Raw genomic sequence first — 27,007 nt, 5'->3', positions numbered from 1 at the left:
GGGAACGTGGCATCACGACGTTTTCTTGGCAGACTTTTCACGGGGTGGTTTGCCATTGCCTTCCCCAGCCATCTACACTTTACCCCCAGGAAACTGGGTACTCGTTTTACTGGCCTTGGAAGGATGGAAGGCTGAGTCAACCTTGGGCCGGCTACCTGAACCCAGCTTCCGCCAGGATCGAACTCAGGTGGTGAGCAGAGCTTGGACTGTGGTACTGCCGCTTACCACTCTGTGTCACGGGGCTCACAGAAGTGGGACAGCCCAAATGCACTTTTAACCCCTCAGGGAATATTTGGCCAACCAAGCCAAGGAGCAGGGAGTCATGCAGCACAGAAAAAGGCCTGTGGGAGTGTTTAAATTCCATTTCTGGTTGAGTAATTTGCCTATTGGATTAAACCAAACATTCATGTGACTCAACATTGCATTTTCTTCTAGGTGTGCCTTGGAAGTTCACAAAGCAGAATACAGACAGAAACAGCTTTTCTTTTAGTTTGTCCTAAGCATCTGGCGTACTATTTCTGAAGAGGGAGACTCCATTCCATTTCATTCCATGGTGGTCACTGTTGTGTAGAGGCTAGAGTGCTGGATTAGGATTTGGGAGGACCGGATTCAAATCCTGCTCTGCCATGGAAGCTCGCTGGGTGACTTTGGGCCCGTCATACCCTCTCAGTCTAACCTTCCTCACAGGGTTCTTGTGAGGAAGAAAAACGGGGTATAAATGAAGTAAAAGAAAAACATAAATGATGTAAAATTAAATAAATAAAATTAAAAAAAAAAAAGAATCCCAGAGGTACTTATCCATGCTATGGGTTGGTTACTTCTGATGTAAAAATCCACAACCTTTCCACTTCCATTTGTGTGACCCTAAGACAGAAGTCCTATGCAGGTCTACTCAGACCCCTACTCAGGTCTATTCAATGGGGATCACTTCCCAAAAAGTGTTCTTAGCATTGCCCTGTTAAAACACCCCCAATATGAAAGCCATCCACTGATTCAAAAAGACATCTTCTTCATTCCCCAATATCTTTGAAAGCTTTGTTTCAACACTGGAAGTAGCAAATGCTGCCACACATGATAACCAGATAGCAGAATGGGGGGGGGGGTGGAGGGGGGGATGAAAGTTTCAGACATCGCCAGAGTCAGTATGCATGAGCGTCAGATTAAATATATTGCAGACAGATTGAACTCTGACCTCTTTTCCTTTTTTGTGGCCATGTTTGCTGGCAATTCTTTCTAGCTACTGTGGATTGAAGATTCCATGTTATGGAACTGTATTAAAACCACACCAAGACGTACATTTCTGGCAGATGTGGAGAGAAAAGAAGCAGCTTTGCGGTCAGATGTAAGTAATCGAAGTGGGATGAACAGGTACCCCTCAATTACCCACGATCAGAAGCACTTTTACAGTCATGATTAATGCTTCGCCAAGGAATCTGCATGACAATCAATTGTCACAGGCATTAGCGCATGAGACAAGATGAGTTATGGGAAGGACGAAGACAGTGCAACCTTAATTTCATCATTTCACCACTCCTGAGGCTGGAAGTGAATGTTATAGAGAACGTGGATTGTCTAGAGCTATTTCAATCCACTCTCAAGACCAGTTTTGTCGCTGGGACTTTGAGTCTCTACACGAGACCCCTTGGCGTGTGTTCATCAAGTGTAGGGAGACGCAACGTTAGATGGGAAGACAGATTCGGTGGAGATCACTGCTCAGAGGGTTTGTCAATTTCATCTTCACCTCCTGGAAGGCTCTGTCAATTTCACTGCAACTGCAACCAGAGGGCAGCAAGGAATGGAAATGGGCTGGAGCTGCTTTCTCGAGCCAGCCTTGGACTTGGAGAGGTTACATTGGGCTGAAGTTTCCCTTCTGGCATTTCACAGCTCCTTGACACAACTCCAGTGTGTAGCAAAGCCTTTGCCCTGCCGCTGGCTCTCTCTTTTCAAACTACCCTGCCTGGCTAACATTGCATCTCCAATATATGTCCTTCACATGTCAGATGTCTCGTGTAGAGAGATTCTTCCTTGGTTGACCTGAAGGATGACTTTTGCTAGGACAGAGATTGCAGAGGGTGGCCTTCTTTGAGCCAAGAGGAAATGTGGGGTATAAATATTTTAATAATAAATACATAAAATTATCCTGGACCTCTCTGGGCTTCCATCAGCCTTGAAATCCTTCTGGAACACTTGGCAGAGGGTGGTATTTGGTGTGGCGCCTTTGAGCAGCTGAATTCCTAACTGGCTAACAAGTTACCAAAAAATGATGCTAGGAAACAATTGTCCGTACACACTTTTTTAAAAATATGGGGTCCTACATGGTCCCATTCAGTCCCCCATGCTATTTAACGTCTATGTGAAACTGCCAAAAAAGGGCCGATTCCAGACGGCCCTCCCCATGCCGAAACGTCGCACGTCGTCGCGCGGAAAACACAAAATATCGCGTTTTCTCGCACGAGTTTTGCGCGACGTCGCACGACGTTGTGCAAAACTCGCACGAGAAAATGCAATATTTCGCGTTTTTCCGCGCGACGACGCGCGACATTTCGGCATGGGGAGGGCCGTCTGGATTCGGCCCAGGCCTTCTTGAGGCTGGGATGCAGCGCACAATATTTTGATGTCCTGAACTTTTGCTAGGAGATGGTAATTGGCTGGATGAGGGCAAATATAATGAAACTCAATCCAAATAAGACCAAAGTGTTATTGCTAATAAAACCAATCGAGATTTGCAGAATCTGCCTTTCTTGGATGGGTTGCATTTTTCTTTAAGTAGCAGGTTAACAGCTTGCACATCTCTGTGGCACATAGTATCTTTAATTAACTTTAGCTGGTTCATGGTTCTTTCAGTTATCCTGGGCTGAATCCACATGTCCTGGCATAGCGCTAAACTGCCGGAATGATTCCTGGTGTGATTTCTGATGTCACTGTGCCAGGAAGATGTTATCATTTTGGCAGTTTAGCGTTATGCCGGGACGTCTGGATTCAGCCCTGGTTGGACTACTGCAGCACATTCTACATGGGTTTGTCATTGGAGACTATTTGAAAGCTTGAACTGGTTTGAAATACAACACCATTCAAAGTGCTGGTTGTAGCAAAGAAAACAGTTCCTCAGGTACTCTGGTCTGAGACTGTGTAGGGCTCTATACTGTCTCAGGCCAAGGTACTTGAGGGACTGTCTTTTTCCATATTAACCCGCCTACTAGTTAAGATCTTCACTGGAGGTTTCATTCCATGTGGCCCCACTGGATAGAAATATGGTAGATTTGCATCAGGGATAGCGGTTTTTTTTTTTTAACGTCGTGGTAACCAGACATTGAAATCCCCTCCCTATACAGGCTCGACTGGCACCAAATTTACAACCAACTTAGTGCCAAGCTAAGAAGTTTCTGTTTTCAAGAAGCTTTTTATGATTGCCTTTTCTGAGTTTTTAGCAGAGTATTTTAGGTCTGAGTCTAAAGGTAAGGTAGAATAAAGTATTACAGATCAATCAGTTTATGCACACTGCCAAACCCAAAGCCCCTTTTCTCCTCTCTTTACCATAACATCTAGTAACAGACAATGTTTGCTGTGATGCCACCACAATCCAAGATACTTCCCCCACAAGTGGCAGCAAATGAAGGGAAGATGGGCAGGGAACCTCAGACCTCCATGAAGTCACTTTATGCACCTTGTATGACTTGATGATAAAAAAGAAAAACGAAAGTAAATACTCTGCTGCTTTTGACGGTAGCCATGCAACACTTGTTTGGTCCCCCCAGCCCCTTTGGTCTTATACAGCGGTGGAAAGTGCCATCAAGTCGCAGCTGATTTATGGCAAACCCTCGTGGGGTGTTCAAGGCAAAAGATGAGTAGAAGTTGTTAGCAGTCCAACCTTCCCTCATGCTGAAAGGGCAGTTTATGAATATGGCTATAATATAAATCCCTCTCCTCAAGCACATGGCATGTTGCCTGGCTAGGCACGAATAGCTCCTGAGCTGGCTCGAAGGGAAAATTACTGGAACATGAGTCAGGACTGGCTAGCAGCCCCACACCCTGGAGATGTAAGGACAAAAGAGGTCTTCTAGGAGTCCCAGAGTTAATCTCCTCCACATCCTTCTGATCTTCCCTAGCCTACCCTCCTAATCAAGGCCACTCAGTCACTTTTCTTACCTTTAGTAATACCCAGGAAGGTTTAATCAAGCCTTTCCCATTTCATTGTCTCACCTCTGGAGACAGCCATCAAGCTGTTGTTTTGGGGGCAGAAGACGTGATCCTGCCCCAGGGTACATTTCCTCTCTATTTTCTAGCTAGCCCTGTATGTATGCAGTGTATGATATCCTGTGTGTTTGCTCTTGCTGACCCTTTAATAAAAACCATTCCTGTTGAACACCCACCTGGTTCTTTCAGGGAGATCCTGCTAGTTACCCCCTCTCGTGGCTTCTCCTTGTATGCTAATCCCCTCAACTCACACAGAAATCCCCCATTTAGGGTAACAAAGTGGTTTTCCATTTCCTGCCACTGAAGAGCTACCCTAGACTTCTTTGGTGCCCCCCCATCCAAATACTAATGGGAGAGCCACTTGAATTGGTGGAAGGCTCCTTAAATTGGAGGAAGGTTTTATACTTGAGACAGAAGGAAAGGAGGGTGATCAGTATATTAATAAATAAATAATTAAATTTTGCTCAGTGGAGTGGTGGCATAGAGGTAGGATCCACCCCATAGTTTCAGGGGATGTCTCTAGAATGGTTCATCTTATAAAAATGTTGGTTTTTTCCTGCCTGGGTTGATATGATGTTCATTCTACAGCATAAACCCTACATTCTATAGAATAAAGACATGCAAGTCTATTTTTCTAACTGCTTACTTAGAGAAGGAAACTCTGAATGTGGCTGTAACAGCTGTCAGAGCTGCTACAATCACCATGAGACTGTACATGGATTCCCAACCATAGCTGTAGGAGATAAGAAGCTTAAGCAACCAGGAAAATCTAATATAAGTGGGTCCAAACATGGAGCATTCCTAAAATCTTTCTAGTTCCAGTTTTTAGAAAACTTTAACTGACGGCATTGGAAATGTCTTATCATCAGCATGTTAGGAGGAAGCAACAAAACTATGAGCTTGCTGCCACGTCCAAGACAGCCTAGTGGTTTTGTTTTCCTCCCAGCAGTGTTAATAAATATATAAATTCATTTATTTCAGAGTCCAGCTGACATTTCTAATAAGCAAAGAGAGGCTAGTCTCAAAAGGACTACTGAAAAGAGGAGCTTTTCTTTGCTGCATCTTTTCTCTACTTCAGGTTTTACCTTAGGAATCCCATTCCACCTGCGGGGATGGGGAATCCCTCGCTCCCTGTCTCCCCTGCCCCCAACCTCTCACCATACTCCCCCGGAGTATGCACATGTGCAAAGGGCTGCCAGGTCCCTCAAGTCTCCCAGCAGGAGACTGGGATGCTGGCTCCTACCATGTCACCACTCCTGCTGTTGTGACTGTGCGTGTGTGATGACATCACTTCTGGGAGTAACGTCATCATGCAGGGTCAAAGGGCATGTGACAACATCACATGTGCCAGGGAGGGGCAGAGAGAGCGGGCAGCTCTCTCTCTCTTGCGCCGCCACTGCACCAGTTGTTCCTGCCGGCGCCAGCTGCACAGGGGTGGTAGCGGCGGCCACGGCAAGAGAGCAAGCTGCGGTGGCCACGGCCTGCTCTCTCGCCACGGCTGCCCCTGCCCCTGTGTAGTCTGCGCCAGCAGGGACAGGGGCGGCCATGGTTGCGGCAACAGAGTGGGCCGCTGCGGCTGCAGTGGTGGTGGTGAGAGCAGCCTGCTCTTGCCACCACTGCCTGCTCTCTCTCTGCTGCCACCGTTGCCCACTCTCATGGCACGGGAGTGTGCCCCGTATGCAGGGTCACAGTGTGCCACCCGGGGGGGGGGGCATCCCAGGGAGCGCACCGTCCCACCAGCCAGGTAAATGGGCACAGGGGGGAGAGGGTGGGATTGGGGGATACCCCGCCCTGGGCGGGGGTATGGCAACCCTACATGTGCACAAAGTAGGTACTCCTGGTGCCCCCCCCCAGTGCCCCACTGTCACTGGGAGACCTGGTAACCTTATTTTGCCCCCAGTAAGCAAGAATGGCTGGAAAAGACACACACACACACAATTTGCCCAAAGCGAATCTCAAAACAAAGCCTCATCAGGAAAATAGTACCTGACGGGATCCTTGTCTTGGGTTCCACCATTTCAGACAGCAAGTGCAGGAACAGTATTGTAGAAAACAGTTTCTGCAGTTAGAGAATTAAATAAGAAGATTCAGCACGAGCCGTCTCCCCGCCATGCAGATCTTAGTAACAATTTAATAAGCAGTCAAACATCACCCCCACCCCCACCATCTTTGCTGCAAGCTTGACTCTCCCAGCACTTGAGGCAACAGTATGGAACAGGGTTTTTGGGAGAGGGGAAGGAATAAAATGGGGAGGAGCCACTGAATTCCTGAAACCAATTGAGTTCAGCTGATCCTGGGAGCAAGAGAAGAGTTTACGAATTTATGAATTTGTCCCACCTATCAGCCAGGCTCGGCTTTTGAAACTCAGAGCCAGAGAACATATATTATTTCTCACAGAAGTCATTTTGAGAATGAATGTTTATTTTAAAAATAACACCTTTAAAAGTTAATAAATTAAAAGAGAGGCAGCTGATGGGTTGGCAAAGAGCAACCCACCAGGAGCAAAACCTCCTTTCACTCTCTCTTCCTTTCCCTCCATCCTAAATTTTTGTGGATCCCCACTAGGGTTCCCAGGTGCCCACCAGTGGCAGGCAAACTCCTGGGGATTTGCCCCCTTCGCCGCTGATCACCCAGTGATTGACAGGAGGGGGCAAGCTCCCGGAGGTTGCCCACCACTGGCAGACACCTCAGGAGTGTGCGCCATGGTGACATCACTTCTGGAAGTGACGTTGTCGTGCTGCCTGCGGGAGCGTTCCTGCACTTCGTTTGGGGCCAATTTGGCCACAAATGGGCCAAATTGACCCTGTGTGAAGTACAGGAGCACTTATGTGGCTGGTGTAGTGATATCACTTCTGGAACTGACATCATCACGCTAGCTCCAGGGGCATGAAAACCTCCTGCAGCACACAAGGTAGGTGCCAGGGACTCCACTCTCCCAACAGGAGGTGAGGGGTACTTGGCAACCCTCATCTCCACTGATCCAAGCACAGAACTATTCGCTTTAGAGATAATTTTCCAGATCAAAAAAGAGGGAAGCTCCACTTTCCCATGTATGCATTGGAGGTAGGGATGTGCACCAAGAAAGTTTCCCTTCCGGTTTTGGTTGCAAGGCGGTTCGGAATAATTCTCTTCTATTATTCGTTTGTTCTGGGTTGGCTGGAGCTGGCTCAGAACTGATCTTTTTGTTTTCATGAGTTTCAGCCCATTGAGAGCGCACTGGCCATGCATGCGCATATGTGCAGTCTTCTTTTCAAGGAGGAAGTGGAGAAACGAGGTTCTAGGGCAGCTGTGGCACCAAAATCATACAGAGCACAGTCCTCCCTCTAAACCACTGACCCACCAAGTTTGAGAGTGAGAACCCATGTTTATGAACCCCAAGGAATGCTTGGGGAAGGCACACATCAAGGTGAGTTGTTGTGCTGCACAATGCGTATGCGCACACAGTTCTTTTCAAGGATGTGGGGGAGCTGGGGAAACAAGGCTTTATTAGGATTTAACCAAAGACTGCATTGTCCAAACCTCTTCAATCCAACGAGTTTCTCCTCAAGCACATGAAAACTCACACAACAATGGACCACAAATAAAGTAAGTGTTGACAGGCACACAACAGCACAGCACACAAATAGGAAAGAGTTTCATTGCCAATCAGCACGGTGCAGTGAAATTTTTAAAAACATGGCTTCTTTAAATTATTACCTTTGAGCCCTGCTGTTATGCCATGTTTCCCTGTGCCTTGTAGTTTCCATGATGAGGAAGCAAATCACCCTCATCTGGTTTGCAGCAGCTTGGGACTGTTTAACCTTACCAGCTGCTGGCCTGTCCTTGCGTTGTGTATAGAAGTGCACAGAGAGGGAGGGTTAGATATTGATTTTTCCTTCATAGGAAAAGGGAAAATGGCCCTCTTCCCCCTGCCCCTAACTTTTACTTATAAAAATGGGAGACTGGATAGGTTGCTGGCTGCCACTCTCCCTTTTCAACTAAAACTGTTCACCCAGAGTTGAATGAAAGGGGGGGGGGGAGAAATCTCCAGAAGCAGAAAGAAAAAATCTGACCAGATTGGTCCTTCCACATGGAATACTGATCTGGAAAGATGTGTGCCTGTGCAGGTGTGTGCAATGAATGAGCACATGTGCTACCTCCCTATCATTTAATGCTGGGTTCTCAGTTTTAATTAGAAAAGCCCCCAAAGCCTGAGGACTTTCTGAGTCAGATGAAATTCCTCCTGGTGCCCCTTGGCCCACTGTCTTTGGAGGACTTCTTCAGTCACAGTGGTTGTCCTGGCCCAGTGGCACCTAAGCAAAGGGCAGCAACTGCAGAAGGCCACTGAATTGGCACGAACCACCTCCTCATTCCTCGGACCTCCTGGGTCTTCTTTAGTGATGGCTTTTTCTGTTCAGTTTTCACCCTGATCTGCATAACGTGAGACTTTGCGGCACCTGGGGGCTCAGAGGATGAAGGAGACCTTCCCCCCCCCCGCCCCTTAAACCCACAGGTGCACACCCATGTGGATGTTGCTGGGCTGGCCTTTCCTTTCTGAAAGGGACGGTGATGGCAATGCTGTTGCTGATGGCCCCTGGCTGTCTGCTGCTCCCCTTCCCCCCCCCCAGCAAAGCAAACTTTTGATCCCTATGAGCCACACAATGCCACTGCCCTATGCCTATTGCTCAGGAAGTGCTGGGAAAAATGCACTCATGCATGCCACGCACATCCCTTTCTGGCCAATGGAGTTAATACTAAGGGCTCAGTTTCTCCGCTTTGGAGCCAATTGGTTACACGTGCAGACAGACTTGCCATTAAGGAAAACAAAATGCTGCCAGAGAGCCCCCAACTGCCTGATCTGCCTGTGCAACTTCTGCTCAGTAAGTACTGAAACAAACACATAATCTTTTTGGTTGGGGGAGTTGTTACAGCCTCATTTCTCAGGTTTGGTTAAGTGTTCCAAAAGCTGCTGTAATGAGCCAAAACACCAAGTTCTGTGTTCAATTTTGGCTCATTTTCCCCATTATGCACACCTTTAATTGGAGGTTCCTCTTTCTCCCCTCCCAATTTTCTCTTTTTATTTTCCTTCCAAAATATGTTGCCTTCTTTTCCTGTTCTACTACATTTGTTTATCATGATAAAAATCATTATATACATTATAAAATGCTGTGATTCATTAAAAGAGAAAAAAAGTATTTTGTTTTATGATCAGAGAGCCAGAGTAGTGTAGTAGTTAGGGGCTGAACTAGGATCTGGCAGACCTGGGTTTGAATCCTTGCTCTGCCATGGAAGCTTGCTGGGTGACCTTGGGCAAGTCCCAGACTCTCAGCCTAACCTACCTCACAGGATTGTTGTGAGCATAAAATGGAGAAGAAAATGATGTACGCCAATTTAGGTCACCCTTGGGGAGAAAGTTGCGGCATATTATATATGAATGAAGCAGATGCTGATGGCGAGGATGACAACGACAATGCGAGGATACATTGCTATTCTGTAATAGTATATGCTAGTATATTTTAGTATTTCTGCAGAGTTATCTATATATATATATATTGTTTTTGTATTTGTGCAAAATTTGCCACCCAATCATTTTGATGTAGGTGTGTTCACAGGAGCCTGCATTAACAAATCAATTCACTTTTATTTATGGTTCTTTATTTAATCAGCCTGTCTCACTTTCATAATTGGCAAGGACAATTAAGTCATGCATTGACGTACTCCAGATGAGTAGGTGCTCACCCAGGCTTGCAACGTGACAGCACAATCCCAAGCAGGTCTTTTCAGAATCTTACTCAGGTCTATTCAATGAGTCTTACTTCCAGGGAAGAACTCTCTGGAACTCTCTCTGCAGGCAGAAGGGCCTGCAAGTACCGTTTGTGATGGCTTGATTTGATCTCCCATAGCTGGGAAAGCAGCCTGTCGGAGTATCTGCATCCAGGGGTTATATTTGAGTATTGACTTCTGACCAAAAGCTACGGATGGAACAGGCTGTTCCACATCATGAGAATCAATACCGGGGCTTTTTTTCAGCAGGAACACGGGGGAACGGAGTTCCAGAACCTCTTGAAAATGGTCACATGGCTGGTGGCCCCGCCCCCCTGATCTCCAGACAGAGGGGAGTTTATTTATTTATTTTTTTAAATATCTAAAACAGAAATCTACAAAAAAACCCTACAAAAGTACTAGGATAGGGGAAAGGGAAAGAAGAAAGAAAAGGGGAAGGAGGACTGGAAAAAAAGGGGGGGTTACATACAAACAATAAACACTACACTACAATGTTTTCCCTTCATACTGCCATAGTTAAAAATTTAAGCCTTCATAAAGCAATGATGGAGTGGTTGACCTTGCAAAATACAAAATACAAAATACAACTCATATTAAATTTTCTTCCCCCCCCCCGGGCCTTGGACACAGTTCTCTCTGAGCAGCTACAGCCACTGCGCTCGCTGCCTCCCCCCTCCCTTCAGGCTTCGCGTCTTCTTCATTTTGCATGGTATCTTGCCCGAATTCTTGATTTTTGTCCACAAACTCCCTTAGCTGATCCTCTGAGTTTATCTTGCAGGCTTGATCTTTATAATTAAACCAAATTCCTTCCGGAAATAGCCATTTATACTTTATCCCTCGTTCCCTCAGGAGAGCTGCGAGCTTTTTGTACTTAAATCTTCTTTTCCAAACTAGAAATGGAACATCCTTCAGTATCTTAACTTTATTTCCCAGAAAGTCCAAGTCCGCATTATATGAGTTGAATAGGATAGTGTCTCGGACCTTCCTGGATGCAAACTCAATAAAAATCTCGCGAGGCAGCTGCCGCTTCATTGCATATTTTGAAGAAGCCCGGCGGACTTCCAAAATGGCGCTTTTCATCTCTTCCTTAGTTGCCCTCGCGGGTGACGCCAATAATTCCGAGGCAAGCTCCCTTAGATCCTCGTTTTCCTCCTCTTTAACATTCTGGAGACGCAAAACAGTCTGTGTTCGTTCCACTTGCAGCCCGATCAGCTGGTTTTCCACCAGCTTTAGCTCCTTGTTCGTTGCTCTCATGAGTGTCGCATTTTCCCGAGCAGACTTCTCTGCCCCCCCCCACTGCTTCCTTAATGGCTTTCACATCGCTCTCAATTAAGCCCACCCTTTGATCTGTTTCATTCAGCTTGTCAACAAAGGGTTTTATGGCTTCGATGACCGATCTTTTCATCAATTCCTCCAGCAACTCCGCTTTCCCCTGCAGGGCAGCCGAAACTGACTTGCCCAAAGCGGGACTCTGTTTTTTCACTGCCATTTTAGGGGGGGGACCGCCAACCTTCTGAAACTCAGCGAGGGGGAAGAAATCCGAGTCTTCTTAACTTCAGATCCCACCACTCCTTCGCATACGCTTGTAATAACAGAAGGGATTCGCTTACTTACAGGCTTCCGCCTAGTCCTGTTCTTTGCCGTTTTCCGTGGCCCGGCAGCACGCAAGGTGCCGCGCACGTCTGCCGGCCTCCATGGGGACAAACGGGCAATTTACCCCCTGCCTCGATTTGCCAGAGGGCTCTTCCCGCAGCATCCCGGACCCTGACTCCCTCCCTGGGAGTCCTGGGGGCTAATCTTTGCAGATCAGCCGCCCGGTCAGGCTGCTCGGACGCTTCCTCTCGGACCTGCGAAGAGGAGCGTCCGACATGGCCGCGAAAACGAAACCGAATCCAGACAGAGGGGAGTTTAGATTGCCCTCCGCACCGCTCAGCGGCGCGGAGGGCAATCTCAACTCCCCTCTGTCTGGAGATCAGGGGGGCGGGGCCACCAGCCATGTGACCATTTTCTCTGAGGGCAACCCACTGAGTTCCACCACCTCTTTTCCCAGAAAAAAAGCCCTGATCAATACTATCCTGCAGTACTGCTGTATTTTTCGCAGAGTCTGAACAGTATTGAGGGTGCATCGGAAGTTACTGTAAAGTCTGTAGGATTCATTAATGAATGTGAGGGAAGCTCTCCATGGGCGTTTTTGTACAGGCGTTTCCAATTTCTTTTCCACACCTCGTGCCAACATTCCACCTATCTTTCTGCAATCAGAAAGATGTTCGTTTTAAGTATCTAAAACATGAGAACTTAATCTTCTGACATCTTAGGGTGCAGTGAGGCCCCATACAATTCCAGATTGCAAAACATTGTTCAGCCGAGCTTACTGCCATTCCATTGCGGGAAGGAGGGGTGCTGATATTTGGTTTGTTTGTTTTGCTGTTGAGCTGAGAAGGATGAAGGTTGTCGATCATTCCCAACTATAGAGAAAGATATAATTTACACAGCACATCTGTCTCCATCAGGGATGTTTTCTCCACAGCCAGGAACTTCTCCTGTGGGGATAGGTGGGGCTGCATTCACGCAAGGTTCAGTTCATCAAATTGCTCAATTTTATCTTTGGTACTCTGGGGGATTTCTATATTGTATAGTCTCAGTTTATTTGGAAGAGCACAGCTTTGAGGTCAATTGAAATGAAATACACTAATGCTTTCTTGGTCAAAGAAAGATGTGCACCTTTCAAATATATAGACACCCCCCCCCCATACACACACACCAAAGACAGGAAAAAATCTTGGCTTGCTGTGAAGAGCAAGGGAAGAGGCAGAGAGGGAGGAATGCAGGCATGAAAGCAGCACATGCAATCCACCCTAGCTGCTCTTAAAGAACTATCCCAGGATGCCCTGGGGCATTGCAATTAAGCATGCAGGATCATGCAGAATGGTGTGACTGCAGAGAAGTCAAATTGCTTGTAATTCTGCATATGAGCAAATCTCCAAGGCGGTCAGAAGAGAGGCTCGTTAAATTAAAAAATGGGCATTTTGAACAAGGTAAGCTGAAAAGATCCCTAGTAAATATTTCCTTTTTATTCAAGCAATGCCTCCTAGATTTGCCAACCTCCTGGTGGCAGCTGGAGAGCTCCCAGAATTACAACTGATCTCCAACCAGCAGATCATTTTCCCTGGAGAAAATGGCTGCTTTTCAGGATGGACTCTATGGCATACCCCGCGGAGGTCCCTGCAATACCCCATCCTCTCCAGCCTCCACTCCTGAAATTTCCAGGAATTTTCCAACCTGGACCTGGCAATCTTAGGGTTGCCAACCTCCAGGTGGGGGCTGGACATCTCCAAGAAGTACAACTGATCTTCAGACTACAGAAATAAGTTGCCCTGGAGAAAATGGCTGCTTTGGAGGGTGGACTTGGTGGCCTTATACCACAATGAGATCCCTCCCTAAACCCCACCCCCCACAGACTGCAACTCCAAATCTCCAGGAATTTCCCAATCCAGAATTGGCAACCCTCCCTATCAAAAGCAGCCATGGGGTGGGGGATGGTTTGAATAGGGGCCACAGAACTAGGGGAAGTTTTTTCAGTAACTGCCCAGATTTCTGTAATCCACAGTAGGGAAAAAGTACAAATACAGTTATTGTGCCTGTCTAGTCTGCTTATTGCTGCTTGAAGCTGCCAGGGACGGGTGGAGGTGGGGGGGGGGCATGTATTCAGGGAAGTACAATGAGGAAAAGAGTTTACTGCCATAGTCTCAGTTCAGGTAGTCCTGCCTCCAGCTGCCTGTAGAAGGTCCTTATTTGTCATTCAGGAGTTGCAGTTTTCTGTACCACACGTGAAACAGTGTTTACTTTGGGTCCCAGAAGCTGACTGGAGTTGCACTGGAATTTCTGTCCTTTTTGATGAAGGTCAGAAGCTCATGTTTATGCACCACGATGCTACGGAGAGGGGGCTACAGCCTAATCAGGAGGACTCCCAGACACATGTATACATATTCTTAAGGACACACATCTGTTATTGATACTTTCCGTGCTGGCTTTGGGAAATACGGGTGTCCTTGTCAGCAAACAAAAGCAGCAGATGAAATATGGAACCACTCTCAGTGATACATTAAATGCAAAGGAAGGATTTGGATGGGATTCCTTGCTGCAGGAAGAGAAAATGTTGTGGTCAGTCAAACCACATTTCCAGAATGAGAGTCTAATCAAACTTGTAACCCTTTGGAGAGGGTAAGAAATAAGACAACCTCAGAGCTTAGCATAAACTAGATCACACAAAGGGAATTCATCATATGGACTTTGTTACCCAGAAACGTAACAAATGTGATAATGATTTCAAGAGCAAAAAGAGCAAGGGACTAAATGTAGAAACTTCAAAACAAAATAAACATCAAAGGGCTATTAATTAATTGTCTTGCTTCGTGCTTCGGTGCGCAGGAAGAAAATTTTCACCAGCCTTTTTTTCTGCAGTGATTGAACGCTATGTTATCCCCGCCCCCCCCCACCCCCCATCACTTCTCTCTTAATTTCTCCCTTCTAGTCTGTATGGGAGAGATTTTTGCCAGTCTACAGTGCTGATACCAGCTTGTGGGGCTCCGAGAAACCCAAGTTCAAACCCCTATTCAGCTTTGTATTCTTGGGCAAGTCATCGCCTTTGGGGACTGTTGGGAGGCTGAGGCGGCAATATTACCTTCCAGAGTTCTGGCACTACGTGGCCCTAACCAACTAGATTGCAGCTGATTTTGCCCCTCCCTCTCCCATGGCCACTGGAGCCAATGGCCACTTAATCCACTCTGGGAGGTAAATGTTGGGAGAACTAGGCACGACGGAACTGGATACAACAGCCAGTGTGATGTAGTGGTTAGAGAGCTGGACTAGGATTTGGGAGGCCCACGTTCTGCCGTGGACCAGGCATATATTCTCTGGCATAGAAGATTGCTCCTCCGGGGGTTTATTTATTTCTTCCCCAGTTCTCAGAAGGGGAGGTGAAACTGACAGAGCCTTCGGGGAGGTGGAGAGGAAACAAACAAACCCCCTGAGCAGCCATCTTCTTTGCTCCTTCTGTAGAGAGGGAAATTGACAAAGCCTTCTGATCTGTCTTTTTAGAACTGGTCTTTCCGGCTAGCATTGCACCTCTCTTCACTTGGGCCTCCACGTGTACTTTGTCTCGTTTAGAGAGATTCTTGGTCACACTAAAGTCTGAGAAGGTGTCAAAAGACAAAAACTATGTTAAAGCTTCTGCTCTTTAATACTATTTGGATCTGGATGGTGACTTGTCATGGGGGGCGGGTGGAGGAGGAGAAATTGCAGTCTCTTGCTGGCCCCCATTTCCTTTCATCTGCCTCTAATTCTTTTGTAAAATAGTAAAGAGTCCAGTAGCATCTTTAAGACTAACCAACTTTATTGTAGCATAAGCTTTCGAGAACTACATCTCTCTTTGTCAGATGCATGGAGTGTATGAAGAAACTCCAGAGATATATAGGTGGGGAGGGGAGGGGGAGAGGGTGCAGGGAGTGAGGGTCATGTACAGCCCGTCCTGGAAAACAATGCCTCTCTCTCCCAAGCCCTGGGTGGAAGACCTCTCCTTGCCTACAGACAGCCCCCCCCCAACCTTAAACGACTTCTCACTAACAACCATGAACCGGTTAACAGAATCACCAGCACAGGTACCAGACCCTGCAACAGACCCAGATGCCACCTCTTCCCACATATCTACCCAAAAAATACGATTATAGGAACAAATGGCGTCAACTACACAATCTCTGGCTCTTACAGCTGCTCCAATGTGATATATGCCCTCATGTGCCAACAATGCCCATCTGCTCTGTACATAGGACAAACCAGCCAACTTCTGTGCAAAAGAAGAAATGGACACAAATCTGACATTAAAAGTGGCAATATCCAGAAACCAATAGGAGAACACTCTACCAGGAGATTCCATCAAGAAAGGTCTCCATAGCTCGACAGAAACATTTCAAAAACAAAATTCAATGGGAAGCTGCTGAATAGGAATTCATATGTAAATTTGACTCAGTCAGACTTGGATTGAATAAAGACTCTGGATGGTTATCTCATTACAAGAAGTAACTGCCTTCAGGCATTCCATTCAGATTCTGCTATGGAGGGGAGGGGCCACACCTCTTTCATGACTTTTTGTAACTGATTTACATTTACATGACGCTCACTCCCTGCACCCTCTCCCCCCTCGCCTCACTGCCTATACATCTCTGGAGTTTCTTCATACCCTCTATGCATCTGTCACAGAGAGCTGTGGTTCTCGAAAGCTTATGCTACAATAAAATTGGTGATCTTAAAGGTGCTACTGGACTCTTTACTATTTTGCTACTATAGACTAACATGGCTAACTCCTCTGGATCTAATTCTTTTGTAGGTATATTTCCACATTTCCAAACACTGGAACTCAGGGCTCTCAAACTATTTCTGGGGATATGTTTATAGGCAATTATCTCCTTTGTTCCTTGCAAAGTATGACAACAGAATGAGTCAACAACACACCTACCGGTAGTTGTACTTCATGTAGGGTTGCCAGTTCCAAGTTGGGAAATTCCTGGAGATCTGGGGTGTGAAACCTGGAGAAACCTGGAGAAATGGAGTTTGGGGAGAGAAAGGACCTTGGCATGGCATAATTCCATAGAGTCCACCCCCAAAAGTAGCCATTTTCTCCAGGTGAACTGATCTCTGTGGCCTGGAGACCAGTTGTAATTCCAGGAGATCTCCAGCCACTACCTGGAGGCTGGCAACCCTAACTTCATGCTAATCTAGTCCTCCTATAAGTTGTTATTTGAAAATCTAGCACTTTCCCCCCGGTTATATATAACCTCATTATAAGCTCTCCGTTAAAAATTCCACATGTCTGTTGTGGAGTTCTCCATTAGAAAATCAGACGATCTGTTGGCTTAAGTGCATAGGACCTTGTCTGCTTCTTTATACACGCACTTTGATATATTGGTCCTATAAAGCCCTATAAAACTTCAGGCAAGCATAATCCTAAAGAATGCCTACGCCCATACGAATGTTCCCATCTACTTCAGTTGTCTTTGGAGGCACTGCTTAGGGAGCCCTGCCATCTAACACAACCTTTTCTCTTGTGGCACTAGAACTCTGGAGTTCCCGGTGGGGTTTTGTCTGCCATTCTCAAAAATTGTCTTCCGCCAACTTTGTTTCCGCCACCCACTCTCCTTTGTGTCCACGTGTTTCATGATGTTCTCCACCTTGTGGGCCCTCAGTTGGGCGGAAAGGTGACTTTAAAATGGATAAAATGTGTGTGTGTGTGTGGGGGGGGTTCCACAATTTTCCTAGTGAAAAACAGATTTTTTCAAAACAACGTTGCAGCATTAAATACATTAAGAACTGAAAGCTGTGGCAAGCCATAGTACCAAAGAGCCAAAGAAGAAGAAACTTATGCTCAAACTCTGCACACAGCACAATCATACTAGTTTCTAAGATACAACTATCTTGTGTTAAATGCAGGTCTCGCTGTCACTGAGTTTGTACAAGTGTGAGCTGTTCTGTTTCAGACTGCAGATGGGGGTCTCCTGTGATGGAGTGTTCCTCCATACAAATAAATACCTGCACATAAAAATCTCATCAAGCTAGGGCCAGAGGCATGTGGAAACAAGCTTCTGCATGTGAAACTCTAGCTAGCTGAGGATCAGCGAGCACATTTTTGGCAAAATTTGATTATAAGCTTTGGACCCTTACAGTCTTTCTTAAAAATGCATTTGTGCTCACTGTTTTCTCAGTAGCCCACACATTTATGTACAAATAAAGTATCGGTGTTTCAGTGCAGCTGTATGTTCTCTTGCTCAATTTGAGCAAATAAACAATGCCTGGGATGATGAAACTGTTTACTCATAAGTAGTACCAGTGGCCTCTGGGTTTCCTTGACTTGCAGCCAATGCGACTTACATAACCAGTCCACAGAGTAATGCAGCTGGATTCTTGAAATACTTATCATCCCTGCGGAGAATTTAAAATTTAAAAAAATCTTAATTTCTGTGCTGTATGTTGAGAGTTGAGCAAGTCTATGGAGACTAAGGCTGTATCCATCCATGCTCTTTTACTGCTATTAGAACCTCTGTTTCCAGATTAACAACAACATTCAATTTACATACCGCCCTTCAGGACAACTTAATGCCAACTCAGCAGTTTACAAAGTATGTTATTATTATCCCCACAACAATCACCCTGTGAGGTGGGCAGGGCTGAGAGAGTTCTGAGAGAGCTGTGACTGACCCAAGGCCACCCTGTTGACTTCCAGTGGAGGAGTGGGAACTCAAACCTGGCTCTCCAAATTAGAGTCCTGCCACTCTTAACCATTACACCAAACTGGCTCTCACTATAGGTGCAAAACAATACTTTGTGACTCTCCTTATCCAAAACAACTTCACTTTATAGGGGGGAAAAAGGGCCAACATTGTCACAACATATATCAATTATGATGTCTTTTCTGCAATGTTTGACATTTATCAATATATTTAATTCTCAACCTGGCCAAATCTGAGGATACTTAAATCCAGAGACTGGGGCTGTGAATGGATGCAACAGATCTTTCTACAAACCTGAAAAACACTCCAGGTTTTCAGAAAAAAATTATGAAATATGTTTTTTAAAAAGGTTTTTTAAAAACCCCAAGTGATAAAAAGAGCATGTGTGGCTTTAAGATGCCCTCAGTGTCTGTTTCCAGGCAACCACAAATGTTTTGTCAGCATTCCAGGCTTGGTTTCTGTCAGAAATCAAGGGCCTTTCTCAGGGATGTTTTGGCCTTTGAGGGAGGACTTAGCAGGGCCAGGCCTGGCAGGAACCACTAGGTTACTAGGCCCAACTTGCACGACTCAAGACTGGCTGTTTGCTGCTCTTCAACTGCAGCCTCCCTATGCTAACCAATGGTGTAGCAGTTAGAGTTTCAGATGAGGACCTCAGATCCCCATTCTGCCATGGAAACTCTCTCGGAGTCCTTCGGTGTCCTACATATTCCGTCTTATGTACTGCACAGGCAGGGATGCATGAGCGATTAAGAGCACTGGAATACCTCTCAATGGGTGGGTGGCCTTCCTCCACCTGGATTGAGCCAGGCCTGTGACAGAAATGCTGAGCCTGGCCCATCTGGACCCCATGCAAGGCAGGGGGAGTGGCGCCCAGACCACCCGGGATGGGAGAGGTGGCACCCAGCCCACTTGAGCGCCCTCAAGGTGAGGCATGGGAGGTGACACATAGCTCAGGCCATGCTCGTCTACTGTGAGGCCAGGGAAGCAGCTCCTGGTCTGTCTAAGTCTTGTACAAAACCAGGGAAGAAGTTTCTGGCCTGCCTGATGTGAGGGAAGTAGCATTCAGGCCACCCAAGCCCTGTGTGAGGCCAGAAAAGGGCACCCAGCTAATTGGTTAGGCAGCCTGCCTATTCTCTCCCTCCCTCCCTCAGGGGTATGGCTAGTTTAGGCTGAGGGAGGGGTCCTTTCCTAGGGTTTTTGTGAGGACAATATGGAAGAGGGCATTCCTCCAGTGTGTGTGTGTGTGGGGAGGAGAAATCCCCCACTCCCAGCCTCTGTCCCCTACCCCCTCTCACTTAGCCAGTGGAAGGAAAAGAATAGGAACAAGACAAGAAGCCCCTGAAGAGTGCTTCCGCATGCTCTGGAATGGTTCTGTGTCACACCGGGAATGACATTATTCCTGGCATGATGCAGAAGCATGAGGTAGAACCAGGGGCCAACTGGGTAAAAATCAGCTCCAAACGCTAGACTGGGGGGGGGGGCGCTTTTTACCCATTTGGCCCCTGGCGTGACCCATCACTTCCCTGCTGCACTGGGAATGACATCATTCCTGGTACAATGCGGAAGTGCTTCGGAGAGCATGCAAGGTAAGTCATCCCGGTGTTCATGTTTATATGAGTCTTGGAAAGGGTCTCACTGACCACCTGGTTCAGCTCAGGGCAGGAGTTGAACCTTCTAGACAAACGGCTGCCCAAACTTCAGTGAGAGAGCCCACTCAGAGGTCTTGCAGTAGAGGATGGGCAGCTCTCTCAGAGATGCCCAGCTTTGGGTTTCCAGTACTGAGCAGGGAGTGGGACTAGATGGGCCCTTTTCAGCTCTAGGACTCTATAAAACAAGAGGCGAGCTGGCAGGAAACACTCCCCTGGGAGATGCAATTGGCTGAGATGCCAGGCTGCAGGTTTCCTTATGTGTCTCTATCAAACATTTCCCCCTCAAGTTTCAGAGTCCAGTCTTCATCAGAAACATTACAGAGCACCGTTGGGTGAGATTGCACAGAAGTCCCTTCTCCTCCAACTGACGGTGTGATAGATAAATCCTGACTCCAGTTTTGGGGTTATCCGTGCCCCCGTGGCAATGTCTTCTGCATGCCCACTTTCTTCTCAACCATGTTCCTGTCAGAGACGCCTGCAGTCAGCCTTAGTTAGAGAAGCAAACCATGAGGCCAGAGAGCAGAAATTCTCTAGAGCTTCAGGGCAGGGAGGAAACGGGCCAATAAAATGCTGGGTGTGGATATCTGTCACCTTGACACTCGCAAGGTCTATGAAGCATCACTCCTGCCTCTGTTGTCATATGACATCATGATACAATAAATTTTTAAAAAGTGGGCTCCCATTTAGACAAAAGCATCCCCCCTGACAATGTAGGCAGTCGACTGATTAATGCCTCCGCTCTGCTTTCTTGGGCCTGCATAACAAGTCAAGTGTTTCGTCCATGTTTGTGGCTTCAACAGAATTTGAATCAGGAACTTTCCCATTCTGACACTATAGCGTATGAGTGAAATGTGGCTTAAGAACAGTCTGCGTATATTCCCCCCTCCCACTTTTGCATCAAAATTGTCTTAAAGAACCAGCAGAAAGAACACACTACGATCTCCAGCTCTCCTGGTCCTCAAGAAGAGAGTTTACATTGGGCTGGTAACAAATGCATCAGACTTGTGAATAGCCCATCACTTTTGGTGAGTCAAGATCACCTCCAGGTCACTTGGCCAAGGAAGTTTATAAACTTTTAATCTGCAAGGGCCGCGGAAGCACAATTATTCCCCCTACCCCCCCAAATGACGGCAAAGCTGCAAATCAAGTGACATCAGGATACAACTAGGGGTGTGCAGCTTTGAGCTTTTAAAACTTCCAGGCTGGAGTTTTCATCCAATGGGAGGGAGGGGGAACTCCCTCTTCCCCCCTCCCATCCGGTGAAAGAGATGTCGGGAGCTTTGAAAGCAGCAGCAGCACTTTTCTTGCATTTGCAAAGGGCAAGGAAAGTGCTGCTGCTGCTGCTCTACACAAAGCTTTCTGAAGTGTTCCGAAATGCTTCGGAAAGCTTTGCTTCGGGCTTCCCTAATTGGCTCAGCAATTCTGGGGCTGATTCGGGAACCCTCGAATCTATACAAATCGGGCCCTATTCGGGTTAATAGCCCAAATAGGAAATCCAAAGTGCACACCCCTAGATACAATTCCACCTGCAAGAATGTTTGGTTTTTATTGCCTGAATAAGTTGCTCCAATAACAAACTTTATTCATACTAGCTAAATAAAAGTATTTCAAAGAGTCAAATCTTTGTAAAACTTGATTTGATATTCTATAGAAGCAGGCAGGGCTTTTTTTCAGCGGGAATGCGGTGGAACGGAGGTCCAACACCTATTAAAAATGGTCACATGGTCGGTGGCTCAGCAGCGCGGAGGGCAATCTAAACTCCCCTCTGAGATCAGGGGGCGGGGCCACCGACCATGTGACCATTTTCACCAGGGCAATTTAAACTTTAAAAAACAACTCCCCCCTTGTTCCAGCTGACCCAAAGTGACGTCATTGTGCGGTCTTGATTTCCACCACTGAGTTCCACCACTTCCCAGAAAAAAGCAGGTATGAATATGCCATTTTCAAATTATACACGGACTGTATATAATATGTAAACAGAATAAAATAAAATGAGAGATTGGAAAAGCCTTCTGCTTTTTGTAGTAAAAGAGTACAAATTATGCAGGTATTCCACCCCCACCCACCCCGGCCAGGCTTTTATGACCTGCAGCCATCAATCAGGTTACACCCAATAGAGAAGCATTGAATGTCTCTCAGTTCCCCCAAATACTCTGGTTTGAATCTTCCAGATAGATGTCAGGCCTGCTCCCCTTGCCTTTTGCTGCCTGGGACGATTACACCCAGTATCTTCTGAAAACTTTCTCTGTTACATCCTCTCCTCTAATGGGTGGGACTGAATGTATGTAATATTTCTACCTAGCTGACTTTTGGATTTATACACTTGGCCTTGGAAACAAAGGCCAAATCCACATTACCTCCGCGCGTCCCGGTGTTGCACTAAATGTCCGCGAAACACCCGGACGTATAGCGTCTTTCAAGCGCGATTCAGAAATCGCACTTGAAAGACGCTATACTTCCGGGTGTTTCGCGGACATTTAGTGCAACACCGGGACGCGCGGAGGTAATGTGGATTCAGCCAAATTGGCAGCCATTGTGGTGAGATAATGTGCCCATCAGGTAGCCCTGACAATAATTGGGCCGCCACAATCTGAACCAGCTACAATTCTGTGTTGTCTTCAAGGGCAGCGCAACCTAAACCACGTTACATTAATCCAACTGCGAGGTTACAAAAGAAGCGTGGCCCAGTCAACTCAGTCTAAGAATAGAGTTGGCGAGAAGGAGGCACTATGCCAACCTGCTTTTCAAAACAGCAAGGCTGGATCCATGAACACCAGCAAGCTCTTCACCTGCTCTGCGAATGCCAACTCCATTTCATCCGAGACAAGTGGATCTATGCAGGGCTTTTTTTCTGGGGAAAGAGGTGGTGGAACTCAGTGGGTCGCCCTTGGAGAAAATGGTCACATGGCTGGTGGCCCCGCCCCCTGATCTCCAGACAGAGGGGAGTTGAGATTGCCCTCCGCGCCGCTCAGCGGCGCGGAGGGCAATCTCAACTCTCCTCTGTCTGGAGATCAGGGGGCGGGGCCACCAGCCATGTGACCATTTTCAAGAGGTTCCGGAACTCCGTTCCCCTGCGTTCCCCCTGAAAAAAAAGCTCTGGATCTATGACATCTCAATCAGAGAATAGGAAATGAAAATATCTCCTTCTGCCTGCTAGGAGGCCTCACTACATTTCCAGAGTGGATGTGAAAACCTGCCAGAAAGCAACAGGTCAGAGCTGGCTCCAGGAATGCAAGTGCTGAGCGCTGGAACATTGGGAATTTTTAAAATTCATTACCATGAAAGTTGGACAGTGAAGAAAGCTGACGGGAAGAAAATTGATTCATTTGAAATGTGGTGCTGGAGGAGAGTTCTACGGATACTATGGACAACCAAAAAGACATAATTGGGTACTAGATCAAATCAAGCCTGAATTCTCCCTAGAAGCTAAAATGACAAGACTAAGGCCACTTTGGTCACATTATGTGAAGACAAGATTCTCTGGAAAAGTCAATCGTGCTAGGAAAAGTGGAAGGCATTAGGAAAAGAGGAAGACCTAAAACGAGATGGCTGGATTCAATAAAAGAAGCCACATCCTCCAGTTTGCAGGATCTGAGCATGTCTGTTAATGACGATAGGATGTTTTGGAGGTCTTTCATTCATAGGGTCCGTGTAGGTTGGAGGTGATTTGATGGCACATAATACACACAATTCATCAGTCTTGTTTGACGGAAGGTGGGGATGAAACAGAACCTTTCTCAAGCAAAGAAAGATGCAGTCTTGGTCACCACAAGGGAAAGTTATAACAAAATACAAATGCTGCTCACCCACTTCTAGCAGGAGGGCTGGAAGTGGGTGATGATAGGAGCTGCTGATAGGAGATCTGGGCCGTTTCCAGACGGCTTACCTTCTGCCGCTCCATGCTGCAACGCTGCGGCTCATGCTGTGGCGAACGCGAAATATCGCGTTTTATCACGCGAGTTTTGCACAATGTTGCGCAAAACTCGCGCGAGAAAACGTGCTATTTCGCGTTTTCTCCGGCATGAGCTGCGACGTTGCGGCATGGAACGGCAGAAGGTAAGCCGTCTGGAAACGGCCCAGGAGGCGCTGATCTCCTATCATCAGCTCAGCAAAACTAGTTTCAATTTGAGCACACATGAGGCTGGCTGGAGACTTCCAAGGACATTGTCCACATTGTAAAGAAAGTCAACTGAAATCCATCCAAGGAACTGAAATCAGCAGAAGTCACAGATGGCTCCTGCATAGGATCTAAAGCTAATGTGGCATTCAAATTAGAGCAACTTTATTCACAATGTGCCTAGCCCAAAAGGTCACAACAGGCCACTCTGGGTTCAGTTCAGTTTGCTTGGGCTTGTGGTCATATTGAAAGAGGCCTTTAACCATGCAGAATAGCTTCACCCGACCACTCTGACAACCTGTGGAACTGGACTCTTTTCTTTCTTTCTGTGTGTGTGTGTGTGTGTCAGAGTTTGCCCTGTGAGAGAGAACTGCACATCTGCTTACATGGGAGCAGACGCACTGTCAAACAGCCACCACCTCTCTTCACAATGTTATGCCTGTCTTCACCTGGGTTGTCTACTCCTGCATGAGATCCCAGTGATTATCGTTCTAATTACATTTCCTTTAAACAAATGGTAGTGGACAAAAAAAAGCTGCCAGGAGGTGATTTTCAGGTGCCCTTCCTTTTACCCTGTATTTATTTGAGTGGAAAAAAGTGTCAGGCAATGAGAAGTCTCACGGGAGGTGGGTTTCCTTTTCAAGACCAGGCACACTGGCTGTTACATGTACGAAAAGCAGAGCTCTAAACAAACGCCGTTCAGCAAAGCCCCCTCCCCCTTTACATCACAACTCAGCAACAGAACTCAAAGTTGGCCAGCCTGTATCCTATTCCCTACTTTCAGTTCCAGTCCAGACAAACCATTAATCACAACCCTTATAAAATTAAGTTCCAGGAGTTGCTAAATACATAATCCAGATATAAACTGTAGAGATCTTTGCCCTGTAAACACTCTGATCGGTAATGTTTCCTTTCTCGCAGTGCACCTAAACTTTCCAGCTACCAGAAGCCCTGGGACTCCTGGGTTCCCAATAACTTCAGCTCTGTAGCAGCATTGCCTATCATTCTTTTGTGTCTGAACCAATGGTCAAGAGAGAGCAGGGCAACGGTTATGGAGGGAACGATTTCTATAAAATCCAAGGCTTCAATTATTCATGATATACTAAGTAACATAGCAAGGATTGATCTGGGCTTTATCCAGAAAATGGCCGGAGCTTTGCCACAATCCACGTGGTGCCAAATCAGTGCTGACGAACTGAGAGCAACAGTTCACATACTGCCAATTTCAGCAGAAACCTCACTCAGTGCCAGCTGGGAAAGCTAGCAGTTCAGAAGGCAGCTGTGGGCAAAAGCCATTCCCAAATGTCAACAGACAGTCTTGGCTTATCCTTACAAAGAGCTGACATTTATCTAAAAGTAACAATGGAGCAAAAAGTTACGCTGCTTAGTGGTCCTCAAATCACTTGAACTCCACATTGATTTCAACCCCAAGTGATGGATGCTGTAGAATATGAAACCCAAATAATAGATGTACAGCCATACTTCTGTTGAAACTTGGATCCTCAGACCTTTTGGATCCACAGAGTTCTAAACAGATGGTCAGCCAGGATAGAGGAGCTTTGTGACCTGTTGAGGCGTCCTTTCTGAACTGAGGCCTTTGAATGAGAAAGACAGGCCCACTTCTTTTGTTAGTCTCTCCTCTCCTCTTTCACTCTCTCCCACCAGCAAACCCACCACAACTGAAGTGTCCTTTGAGGTAAGGTGGAGAGCGGTAAGCCTGCTGATCAGACCACTGTCCAGCACACAGGAAACTTTGGTAGCTTCAAAAACAGGTCTCTTTATTTCTTCCAGCTGAGAGAGAACACTTGCAGATGGAGAACAATAAGGCTGCTTTCACACATGCTGAATAATGCACTTTCAATCCACTTTCAATGTGAAACAGAAAAATCCACTTGCAAATGATTGCTAAAGTGAATTGAAAATGGATTAAAAGTGCATCATACTCCATGTGAGAAAGCAACCTAAAACATACACAGGATGTCTGCAAACAACACACCGAGAACAAGACCTAAGTGAGGCCCCTCTATACAGGCCACAAGGGGGGAAATACAAACTAGCTCTTTGAGGGCTCACTAAAAGGTATAAACACGAATGTACATTGCAAGTTCCCCTTTTCTCCCTGTGTTCTACTGGTATCACATGGATCCCTCCTATCACATCACTGGAACTGTATAATTGAACTCCTGTTCTTCCTTTTAAGCATCTCTGGAATACTATCTGAACTCTTCCATTCTAGCCAAGGCTGCCATGCTTCCTGCTGTGGCAGGAAGTCTCCCACTGGTAGCCCACTTTGCCTGCTACTGCTCCAAGTAGTTGCAGGAGAACTCCCTCCGCCAGTGATGTTGTTACATCACTTCCAGGTAAAACCCAGAAGTCAAGTAGGGTTTTACCACAAGTTCCCAGTGATTCCTAGAGCTACCCTATGTCACTTCCAGGTTTTCCCTGGAAATGACGTTGCAATTTTACCATTGCATGCCTCCAAGGTCCCCACCCTAGGCTTACCAGTCCACCAGTGTGGGTGGGGATTCCCCGCCCACAGCCGCCTCCCACCTGGCTGGCAGGGGAAAAGGTGCAGGAATGAGACAGTGAGGGTGCAGTGTGCTCCCGTGCTCTATGGAGCTCCCCCGTGTTGCACCAGGAACGGCATCATTGCTGGCATGATGTGGAAACATTGGGTCACACCAGAGTCCGATTGAGTAAAACTCAATCCCCAATTTCATGTTTGAGGTTGATTTTTACTCATGTCGTTAATTTTGCGTCATGCCAGGAATCAAGTCATCCCTGGCATGACACGGGGTGCTGTGGTGTACGTGCTTCTTGAGCATGCAAGTTGACTGCCTCCCCAGTGCCCACTCGCAACCCCCCCATCCCCCCTTTTCACTCCCAGAGGACTGGGCAACCCTACACCACCCCATTCCTCCCACCAGTGGTCAGGCTTGGCTTGGCAATCCTAATTTCAGCAGAGGCCTCTTCCCTTTGTCCTCCTCCACTGGACACAGCCTAGC

General features: G+C 46.8%; 1 protein-coding gene across 3 annotated transcripts in view; it reads right to left on the bottom strand.

The window, feature by feature from the left end:
- Positions 1-27,007, bottom strand: part of NTF3 (neurotrophin 3) — a 109,693-nt gene that overhangs the window by 15,266 nt on the left and 67,420 nt on the right. The window contains exon 1 of one of the 3 annotated variants that reach the window (XM_055000518.1): positions 6,181-6,210. The exons of the other annotated variants lie outside the window; for them this stretch is intronic. The gene's annotated coding sequence lies outside the window, so the exon portion shown is untranslated. Of the gene's footprint in view, positions 1-6,180; positions 6,211-27,007 lie in introns of those variants that run through there. 3 annotated transcript variants of the gene reach the window in all.

This window comes from Eublepharis macularius, chromosome 16 (assembly GCF_028583425.1).
Source record: "Eublepharis macularius isolate TG4126 chromosome 16, MPM_Emac_v1.0, whole genome shotgun sequence".
In the NCBI taxonomy this organism is placed as follows: domain Eukaryota; kingdom Metazoa; phylum Chordata; class Lepidosauria; order Squamata; family Eublepharidae; genus Eublepharis; species Eublepharis macularius.
Note: the sequence above shows the minus strand (reverse complement) of the source record. Positions and strands in the feature narration are given on the sequence as shown.